Source organism: Notamacropus eugenii, chromosome 5 (genome assembly GCF_028372415.1).
Source record: "Notamacropus eugenii isolate mMacEug1 chromosome 5, mMacEug1.pri_v2, whole genome shotgun sequence".
Lineage (NCBI taxonomy): Eukaryota > Metazoa > Chordata > Mammalia > Diprotodontia > Macropodidae > Notamacropus > Notamacropus eugenii.
The window spans coordinates 243,428,622-243,437,656 of NC_092876.1; the positions used below are offsets into that span (position 1 = coordinate 243,428,622).

General features: G+C 39.6%; 1 protein-coding gene across 3 annotated transcripts in view; it reads right to left on the reverse strand.

Annotated features, from left to right (window-relative positions):
* CWC22 (CWC22 spliceosome associated protein homolog) overlaps positions 1 to 8,998 on the reverse strand; it is a 72,949-nt gene extending 63,951 nt beyond the window's left edge. The window contains exon 1 of one of the 3 annotated variants that reach the window (XM_072612537.1): positions 8,811 to 8,998. The gene's annotated coding sequence lies outside the window, so the exon portion shown is untranslated. Of the gene's footprint in view, positions 1 to 8,521 lie in introns of all 3 variants that reach the window. The other 2 variants (XM_072612536.1, XM_072612538.1) reach the window with 2 other exon arrangements.
* Positions 8,999 to 9,035: the final 37 nt, after the last annotated feature.

Below are 9,035 nucleotides of genomic sequence, written 5' to 3' on the forward strand. Positions count from 1 at the left end.
TAACTCAATTGGCAAAAGACGTTCAAAAAGCCAATGAGGAGAAGAATGCTTTCAAAAGCAGAATTAGCCAAATGGAAAAGGAGATTCAAAAGCTCACTGAAGAAAATAGTTCTTTCAAAATTAGAATGGAACAGATGGAGGCTAATGACTTTATGCAAAACCAAGAAATCACAGAACAAAGAGAGAAGAATAGAAAAATGGAAGATAATGTGAAATATCTCATTGGAAAAACAACAGACCTGGAAAATAGATCCAGGAGAGACAATTTAAAAATTATGGGACTACCTGAAAGCCATGATCAAAAAAAGAGCCTAGACATCATCCTTCATGAAATTATCAAGGAAAACTGCCCTGAGATTCTAGAACCAGAGGGCAAAATAAATATTCAAGGAATCCACAGAACACCGCCTGAAAGAGATCCAAAAAGAGAAACTCCTAGGAACATTGTGGCCAAATTCCAGAGTTCCCTGGTCAAGGAGAAAATATTGCAAGCAGCTAGAAAGAAACAATTCAAGTATTGTGGAAATACAATCAGGATAACACAAGATCTAGCAGCTTCTACATTAAGGGATCGAAGGGCATGGAATAGGATATTCCAGAAGTCAAAGGAACTAGGACTAAAACCAAGAATCACCTACCCAGCAAAACTGAGTATAATACTTCAGGGGAAAAATTGGTCTTTCAATGAAATAGAGGATTTTCAAGTATTCTTGATGAAAAGACCAGAGCTGAAAAGAAAAATTGACTTTCAAACACAAGAATGAAGAGAAGCATGAAAAGGTGAACAGCAAAGAGAAGTCATAAGGGACTTACTAAAGCTGAACTGTTTACATTCCTACATGGAAAGACAGTATTTGTAACTCTTGAAACATTTCAGTATCTGGGTACTGGGTGGGATTACACACACACACATGCACACACGCACACATACATAGAGACAGAGTGCACAGAGTGAATTGAAGAGGATGGGATCATATCTTAAAAAAAAAAAATGAAATCAAGCAGTGAGAGAGAAATATATTGGGAGGAGAAAGGGAGAAACTGAATGGGGCAAATTATCTCTCATAAAAGAGGCAAGCAAAAGACTCATTAGTGGAGGGATAAAGAGGGGAGGTGAGAGAAAAACATGAAGTCTACTCTCATCACATTCCACTAAAGGAAAGAATAAAATGCACACTCATTTTGGTAGGAAAACCTATCTCACAATACAGGAAAGTGGGGGATAAGGGGACAAGCAGGGTGGGGGGACGATAGAAGGGAGGGCATGGGGAGGAGAGTGCAATTCGAGGTCGACACTCATGGGGAGGGATAGGATCAAAAGAGAATAGAAGTAATGGAGGACAGGATAGGATGGAGGGAAATATAGTTAGTCCTATACAACACAACTATTATGGAAGTCATTTGCAAAACTACACAGATTTGGCCTATATTGAATTGCTTGCCTTCCAAAGGGAAGGGGTGGAGAGGGAGGGAGGTAAAGAAGGTGGAACTCAAAAGTGTTAGGATCAACTGTCGAGTAATGTTCTTGCCACTAGGAAATAAGAAATACAGGTAAAGGGGTATAGAAAGCTATCTGGCCCTACAGGACAAAAGAGAAGATGGAGACAAGGGCAGAGAGGGATGATAGAAGAGAGAGCAGATTGGTCATAGGGGCAATTAGAATGCTTGGTGTTTGGGGGGGGGAGGGGATAAAAGGGGAGAAAATCTGTAACCCAAAATTTTGTGAAAATGAATGTTAAAAGTTAAATAAATAAATTTAATTTAAAAAAAAAAGGGGGGGGGGGGTTGGGAGAGAGCTCCAGTTAGAGGGGAGAGGAGGCTGAGGGAGGTGGTTCAGTCAGGGTTTGGATTAGCAGTGTGGTACTGAGTTTAGAAGTGATGAACTTCACCTGGGAAGGACTTTTTGTTGATTGGGGTTCCAACCAGACAGAGGAACAAATGCTGCTTCTGAATCTTAATTATTCTTCTCTTCAAACTAGTTAGTTGTACATGATGACTTTTAAAGGCTAAATAACTTCAGTTTTTCCTGCGTTACAGGAATGGATGTACTTTGCCCAAAATAAAATGTGGATAAATGCTAAAAAAAAAAAAAAAAAAGAATCATCTGAAAATTATTTTTTAAAGAATCATCTGAAATTATTTTTAAAACTACAGTACTACTATAACATATATCAGTGTCAGAGGATAATACTTTCTGCCACCAATTCCAATGAGGTCTAAACCCTGATTTTCAGAAACACATCTTCTGCTTTAATTGGAATTCTAGTGCACATCTCAAAGTCTGAGTTTTAAGGCAACCTTTCACATATTCAAAATGTATTTTTATCTTGATGTAGAACAAGGAATATCTAAGGCAATTTTGACAAAATTTATGAAAGACTAATAAAGCATTCTCACAATTAAGAGGCTCAAAATCCTTGAATTTAGTTCAACTATATGAACAGATAATTTTAAGTGCTCAACAGAATTCAAGTCAAAAAGTAATTTATGCAATATCTAGTATGTGTCAAGCACTGTGCTAAGCAACGGAGATACAAAGAAAGATTGTCCAATCCCTACCCTAAAGAAGCTCACAATCTAATGGAGACAACATGCAAACAACTATGTGCAAACAAGATATATAGAGGATAAATTGGAGCTGGTCAGAAAGGCACTAGGTTTAAGGGGACCAGGAAAAGCTTCTTGAAGCAGGTACAAGAAGCAGCCGATTTCATACAAAACAGTGCTAAATCATCATAATAACAAAACAGTCCCTACCTACAAAGGCTAAACACACTACTGGGAGAGACAACCTGTACTCAGTTAAATAAATTCAAGGTACCAGAATCAGGAAAGGGCCCTGGAGGCTAGGGGTGGGTTGGAATCATCACGGATTCTGACCATAAAGGGACCTTGAAAGGCCATCTAATCCAACTCAGTCATTTTGCAGATGAGGAAATTGAAGCAAGAGTGTCACAAAAATAATAAGCAGCAAGGGATTAGGAAAGGCTTTGGAGAAAACACCTGCAGTGAACATTTCTGAAGGAAGCCAAAGATTCTAAGACATGGTGAGGCTAATAGTACATTTCAGGCGCAGATAACTGCCTTTCTAAAACATGAAGATGGGGGAGGAAACACTAGCTGTAGAGAAATTTGGCGGTATAGTACATGAGGCGAGTAACATTAACATAAATTTGTAAGGCAATTTGAAGCCAGATTGAGGAGGGCTTTAAGGGTCAAGATGAAGAGTCTGTATTTATCTTGGCGGCAAGGAGCTAGGAGGTACAGTGTGCATAGAGCACTAGACATGGCATTGGGAAGACCTGAATTCAAATTCTGCCTCTGACATGCAAAAAGTGACTTCAGACAAATCGGTTCATCTTTTGTGCCTCCCTTTCATCATCAGTGAAATGGGCTTGTGATAACAAACAAGTAAGTTAACTTACTTAAAGTACTCTGCATACCCTAAAGGCTGATGCAAATGCTAGTTATTATTGAGGAGGATAATATTGACAGATTCAAGCCTTAGGAAGGATAGAAAAAAATGTCCAAGATAAGGAGAGAGAACAATTTTGAGGGTGAGTGGGGTTCAATAGAATTTTAATATTTTGTCAAAATGTTCTCCATCACACATTGCATTTATCTTCAAAGGAAAGGGAGAATAGAGGGCTGGCCTGTCATCATATAGTAGTCTTAAACATGTTTCAGAACCAGCAAGTAATGATAAAACTATATGCATGTATATGACTGGGTCAAAACTTTCTAGTTCATCTGAGTAGCAACAATGTACCACAGATCTCTGACCAATTTGCCAAATACAGCAAGTAATTATATAAAATAACGTAAAAATACAGCAAGTAAAAATGTATTAGCAAATACTACGTGAGATTATTACTTATTCACTGAACTAATAAGAATAATCAGTAATGAGACAGTTATGGAAAGAAAGGCACACAAATACGTAGGTGGTAGAGTTGGAATGGGTATAACTATTCTGGAAAACAAGTTGGAATTATGCAAATAAAGAATATATACTCCAAGGGAAGTGAACTGACTCCCCCTCCCCAAAAAAAGTCTTCGTATACACCAAATTTATAGCATCACTTTTCCTGGTAGAAACTTTTATCCTGGGCAGGAGGATAAAGAAAATTGATGTCCATCATTATCTTTTGAGGAATGATGAAACAAACTGTGCATGAATGTAATTCATTACTGTCCTTTAAGAAATGATATATGTGATAAATACAGAAAAGCAATAAAGACTTAAATGAAGTGATGCAGAATGAAGTAAACAGAGCCAGGAAAATATACACAAAAACTACATCAACATCATTGGAAAAACCACCACCATGAACCAACTGAAACCAAATACTGTGAAAGTATGAAGAACAATCTTGGCCCCAAAGAAAAGATAAGTTTAAACATGGCCTCTCGTTCCCTTGTAGGGGGTGGTTTAGAATGTTCAGATTTGGGGGATGTGTTGGTCAATTTTAGTGTTAAGTTTATTTTTTTTCCTCCTCTTCCCCTTAAGTAGAGGAGTGATATTATCAGGTACATAATTTAGGTTTGTCAATTCATTCCCTACAGCTAAAAGCATTTACTTGGTACCTGTGTGTCTAAAAAACAAAACAAAACAAAACAAACCTGGAAGACTTAGTCCCTGCATTTATGAATTTACAAAATTACTACAGCAAATCAAGAGATCATTTTTTCTGGTACCCTCCAGTTGTTCATAATAATAAAGTTATTTCTGTTATTTTATCTTTCAAAGAATCTTGTATAATCCCAACATGTATAAGAGATATCTTACTGGAGAAGAGCCTTTAATACAGTATTTTGTTCTACCAAGTCAAATACCTTTTTATAGAGAGTAAGTAGAATGGGATTTTGTATTTTTTATATCTTTTGCTAAATTGTGTGATAGCACATAAAGTGTGGTCTAGATGACTCTCTAATCATTAAATATCAAAGGTTTTGTTAAAGAGATCCAGTACAGAGACCAAATTAGAGAATGACCTATAGACAATAAAAGTCCTCCAGATGTCTGTTTATGCATGGCTATGTACTAAGAAAGCTCCAGAGCATTTTGGAGGCTCCTAAGTGAAATTCATAATCACTCAGAAGATCTCAGTGGTGCCCACGTAGGAAAAAAGAAATAGATAAAGAATGCCTTTGTTCAGACAATGGTATCCACAACCTACAGCGTGCTATGCATGCATCTTAGACTGACACCACAAATGGACAATGATCTGAATCAAGAACTGAAAAGGAAAAATAAAATGCCATTAAAAAATTACACACAAAAAATTTTCATCCTAATCTTCTCCCTCAAACAAAAGCCCATATGTTTAATGACAATTTATTCTGATGTGAATTGTGGAGAACTAAAGTTTCTAAAACCTAAAATTGAGGAGCACCAAGAGTCAACAAAGAAGTATGTAGGAAGAGGCTGTAAATATAATGTAAATAATTAATAAAGAAAACCAGTATATAACATATTGTAAAATGCTGTATCATCAAAAGAAACAATATAAAATCTGATTATACCGTAAAATGTTACATTTTCTTCTGCTCTTCCTCTTCAATTTTTTCCTAAATGAAGTTTTAAAAATATTTTTTCTTTTCTTTTATACCTTCAGTCTTATGATATACAAAATGTATTTTTTTCTTCCTCATCTGTGTCATTTTCTTTCCCTTTTATCCTCACTAAGTCATTTGTTGGGCTATCAGGAAACAATCTGCATACACTCATGTCCCAAAATCTAAGTGTGCAAATGACAAGACTGCCAAAATACATTGCTCTAGCAGTTTCACCAAAACAATGAATGTAGCAGTAGTACTATCTAAAATTATGCAGAAGTCTGTAGGGAAATTCTTACGATTCAATGTGTATGTTTGGTACTTGGAGTAATTGGAAATTCCTGAGACAAATAATTTATATAAAATTTACAGCTCTCTCTGTTCCTCTTAGAATTACTGTGGATTTTATGATAATACTTAAATAGTCTGTTATCCTGTCACAAGCAACCAACTCAGCAAGACTACACCTGCACCTTCCTGCACAAGAATATTTTAAAGTAGTCACAGAAATACTAGTTTAAGATTAGGTTTGAGCAGGATTTTCCAATCCTTAGTTTGGTCCATGCCACACACTGTGTTTACTTTTTGAAGATCAGCCTAACTAAATACAGAGAAGCTTGTCACTTGGTGATGACTTGGAACACAGCCACTAAACAAAGAAAAATATAAAATGGCCCTCAGTGCTGTCATCCTTTATAGAAATGACAAAAAGGAAGAATTCACAGAAACATGGTAGATTTGTACGAACTAATTCAATGAAATAGGGAGAACCAAAAGAATACAAAATGAAGATCTTTAAAATGAAACCAAACTTTAAGTAACTGAAAAACCAATGACAGTATTGGAGAATAGATAAAGAAGCTGTTAGATTATGGTAACCATATTAGTTGCTTTTCTTTGTTAAAAGGGAAGCTTCAATAGAGGTAGGGCAGGCAGTGTTTGTTCTCTCCAGAAATGAGACTGTTATAAAACACAAAAGGCATCAATAATTATTTTTTAAAAATTAATTTTTAAAACAGAGCAACTTGATAATCAAAGCTTACACAGAAACATTTGTGGCTAAGGTTGAAGAGGTAATGTTATCAAGAACTTGTTAAGACCTAAACTGAATGAACACATATTTTGACACTCATAGGATTGTGTTCGTTCTTTGTTGCCGAAAAAGACCATGCCATCAGACAAATGATGACATGGCTTGCACTTGACTTTGAGGGAGGGAGGGCTGTGCAGGTCACCAGCCTCACTTCTCCTCCAGAGCCATCTGAATCCAGTGACCGGATATTCACCAGGATGACTGGAGATGACCCAGAATGCAATGGGAGACCTTGGCCCCTTTAGGCCAAGGTCTATTCAGGTACTCACTTAGGGTGAGGCAATGCCCATTCATTGAATAGGCCCGTTTAAGAAGTAGCCAGAGCATGGTCCCTTTAATGAGATCAAGAAAACAAAGACAGCAGGTTGGGTGGGAAACAGCAACAGTTATTATTGATAATCACTCCAAAGCTAGAAGGATCCAGAGGAGCCCTTGGGCAGGGGTCCATAGGCATCCCAGCTTCAGTGTGCAGTAGTTTTAATGTCACAGGACAGGAGAAGACAGGACAGGCTGGAACAGGGGCCAATAAAACCCAAGTCAATTGGGCATCTTTTGGCCATCCAAATTTATCTTCCTTTGGAGAGGAGAAGAAAGGGGAAGGGAGGCAGACAGGAGAGGAGTTGAGTTACTCAGCTAGCTGGGTCCCCCCATCCAGCCAGCTGCATCTACTCACAGGATTGTGTTCATCCTTCCTTGCTGAAGAAAACCATGCCATCGGAGAAATGACATGACTTGCACTTGATTTTGTTTTGAGTGAGAGAGGGCTGTGCAGGTCACCAGCCTCACTTCTCCCTCTTACTACAGTAAAAGGAGAGACAAAGGTGGAAGAGAGGAGAGAGTAGGATGAGAAAAGAAGAAAGCAGAGAGAGGTGGGCAGAGAGGGAGAGAAGGGGAGCAGGGGATGGAGAGAGAAGATATGGAATGGAGAGAAGAAAAGAAAGGGGGGAGAAGTAGTGGAGAAAGGAGGAGAGAGGGTGATAACATTTACTATCATTTTTGGACTTTAATAAGGGCCAGAGCTTGAATTAATCAGTCAGAAGAGCCTGGACCTAACAGTCTCTTTGTTCTCTAAAGTAAACTCAGAGAATACCTCTTCTTATGTCAGCAAGACCAGATGGGGCTAACTTAGTATACTTTATGAGACTATTAACCCAAGACGCTGTCTTGAATAATAGGGCTTTTTTCCACATTTTTAATGTTTTGTGGACATATACTATGTTATGGTATGTTAATGGTGAAGAAAACTCAGATGTCGAGTCAATTTCAGTTGAAACTTTGTCAACTCTGTTACCTTATTGTATCTACAATCCATTCAATTAAGAAAATTCCTTTCTCATGGAATGATTAAACCCACATAGAGACCGTAGATCTGAGGGACACAGACACGCCTGGACGTCCTAAAACAGACTGAAGCCTGGTCATTCTTGTATTAGAATTAGGGACTGACTTTTCCGGCTCCACAGTCATGGAACCCCAAGTTCTAAGGGAATAAACCATATGTATTCAGGCTGCTTGCCTTTTTTAACCAAACTTTCAGGTCAAGAGAGGGGAAGGCTAGAGGGGAATGGAGAGGAAGGAGGGGAAGGAAAATGAACATGGGGGATTAGGGGAGGAAAGGGGGAAAAGAGGAAAGGGAAGACGAGGTAAAGGTAAAAAGGAGGAGAGGAACGGACTAGGAGAGAAATACTTCAGCGCTTCCTAGGTGCCGGCATTGTGGCTCAGCGCTGTGTACTCACAGACGCCTAAGAAACGTCGGGGGGGGGGGGGGTCACCTCTAACCGCCCAGAGCCCCCCCCCCCCACCTCCCCGATCCCCACGCGTGGGGACAGGGCTCCGGCAGCGACCCCATCCCTCCACTCCGGGGCGTACCCGCCAAGAGGCAGGGGCAGGCCCCACGTCGAGGGGCGCCAGCTCTGCCCAGACCTCCTCTGTACATCAAAGCAGCCACATGCGGAAGCCCCGCGCCCCTCTTCCCCAGCCCCACGCCCGCTCCGCTCCGCCATTCCTCGCAAACGCGTTCAGCAAATACCTGGAGCTCCACTGCGCCACCATAATGCTCCACCACGCAACTTCCGGTTCCTCTGGCCCCGCCCTAACTCGAGGTTTGGGGCGGCTGGGTGGCTGTGGAGAGGAAGTGAATGATAATTGATTTCAAAACCTGGATACGGAGAAGCCGTCGGTATTTCCAGAGCTGGATTTTTTCTTGTTTTAAAATAATCCCAAATCTCGATACCATCTAGAGAAGCCGACCACTCCCAAACCACCGAAATTTCTACTTCGCCAAGATGGTCACTAGGGAAGTGTTCAAAAAAACTACAAGCTCCAGCGTACACCCACGTAGAGGGGAGGGTTCGCGCAGTGCATAGTGGACGTTGTAGTACGG